This window comes from Lonchura striata, chromosome 13, assembly GCF_046129695.1.
Source record: "Lonchura striata isolate bLonStr1 chromosome 13, bLonStr1.mat, whole genome shotgun sequence".
Classification (NCBI taxonomy): Eukaryota; Metazoa; Chordata; class Aves; order Passeriformes; family Estrildidae; genus Lonchura; species Lonchura striata.
Genome location: NC_134615.1, coordinates 11,916,154 through 11,918,178, shown reverse-complemented (window position 1 = coordinate 11,918,178; position 2,025 = coordinate 11,916,154). Strand labels below are relative to the sequence as shown.

Genomic DNA, 2,025 nt, shown 5'->3' with positions numbered 1-2,025 from the left:
TTCTTTGAATCCTCGTTGTGTGAAGAGTTACCTTGTGCTCATCTTTCTGAAACTAAATAGCAGTTCTCTCTTTGCACAAGTGCAAGACTCTTTTGATAGTTTATTGTTATATGCTTCTCTCTTCCTGCAGGAACTGCCTCGCAGTGGGTGTGAAACCTCAATGCACATTTCTCTGAAAGTCTTCTGTCCCTCCTGAAGACCTTCACTTTGGTCATCCTCAGTCTTTGAACTCCTGGCATATTAAATTTTTGGACATTATGAAACACATCAGGAGTGTCTGTTGAAATGAATGAATGGGCAATGCACACGTGAGAGAAAATCCTTGAGCTCGGTGGCGGAACACTGCTCGGAGTATCTGCCTGGAATACCAAGCTCTTCGTTTGCACAGGTGAGTAGCTGTAAAAAGCAGCAATTTAACAAAAAAGTGACTTGAGTTGGAACACAGAATGGTGTGGAAGCAGGTCAGGCCCCGTGCAGACTGCCAATGTTATCTCATTAGGACTCGTGGGAGGGAGGCAGAACGGAGGCTGCTGCACACAGAATGCCAAAGGATGAGCTGAACAGTGCCTGATGCAACTGCAGCAGCTTTTCCTGGCCTCCTCCTCTACACTTAACTCTTCCCATGGATGTTCACTGCAGAACTCACTGCACACACCTGTGACTCCAAAGGGACACTGAACCCTGCAGGGTCTCTCACCTCCCCTACGTGCAGGTGAGGCACAGATGCTTCTCCTGCAGTGCCAGTGTAGGAACAAGCTCTTGGCAGGGGTTCATGTTTTATTAACATGCCATCATATCTGGCTGATATCCTCCTTAGACCTTCCAGCTAGGAAGAGCTGCTAAGACTGTGGTGGTTTGGAGAGAGAGGTTCTGGTTTAAGTTGAATAGTAACTTTTATTTAATAAGAGGTAATTATTCATTTGTCAAGAAACAGTAAAATGCCTGCATTTGTAAGCAAAGAAACATACATGAAGTGTAAATGTTTGATCTGTAGATAGACACATAGGTAATATGTTCATATTGTCGCTTTATCAACTTAGTGATCAAAATATAAGTCCATTTGTAGATGTATAAGATATTTTTAAATACTTGAATTCTGATTTTTTTTTATTCTTGTGCTGTTTAATGAGGATTATTTGTAATTCTATATATCTCAAAGATAATTGACTTAAAAAATCAAAATGTTAGTAGAGCCAGCTGTGTGAGTACTTTCTAAAAGAGACAATATCTGCTCTCTGTCCTTATTAGATTCAATCAATCAGACTGTGAGGTAACAGTCTGGGAGTTAAAGAATTTTAATTTTAATGTTTAGTGATCAGCATAATAAATAATGTTGACCCATGTTTATTTCCTAGTCCTGACTTGTAGGCTCACAGTTTGTGGTAATTGGGAGTGGGGCTGGGCTGAGCCTCATCCCCAGTGGGCACAGCTGTGCGGGACAGGTGAATCACGTTGGGGTTAAGGAGACATGGAGTGCCCAGGGGCACTGACCAACCACCAAAGGGAGCAGAGGGCACACAGGTGCAGTGCATCAACATGAGGGTATAAAAGGCTGGGCTAAAGAGCAAGAGGAGCTTTGGCACCTTGAAGCCTCCTGAGGGGACACAATGTATGGGCAGACACCTGAAGCCTTCCGATGAGGTAAGGTGTTACTCTGTATGGGTTGAAGCTTTCTGAAATGATGTGATGATCCTCTGTGTGTTGTGGCTGTCAGCTGCAACACTAACTTGTTAAAACTCAGTGCTTGTTATAATGTTGTCTTGCAGAGTTCAGCACTTTTGAGCAAGACAACATGGGGAATGCCTCTAGATAGAGCATTGCAAGGAGTAGCTCAAAAATTATTTAACGTTTCTTCTGATTTAGAGAATAAAATCTTTTCAGCTCTTTCTCCTGGCATTCAGGGACAAAGTCTTTTTAATACATGCTTGCATGCAGCACTGAAAGCACAGTCAGTGCTGGAATGTTTTCTATGTCCTGATGTAATATGATGAGTAGACCTTAAAAAGAGTCTGGTTGGGTCTTTGA

At 42.5% G+C, this 2,025-nt stretch overlaps 1 long non-coding RNA gene across 1 annotated transcript in view; it reads left to right on the top strand.

The window, feature by feature from the left end:
* The first annotated feature begins 294 nt into the window (after nt 1-294).
* Nucleotides 295-2,025, top strand: part of LOC144247063 (uncharacterized) — a 100,071-nt gene continuing 98,340 nt past the window's right edge. The window contains exon 1 of the long non-coding RNA XR_013340750.1: nt 295-388. This is a non-coding gene — a long non-coding RNA (uncharacterized LOC144247063). The remainder of the gene's footprint in view (nt 389-2,025) is intronic.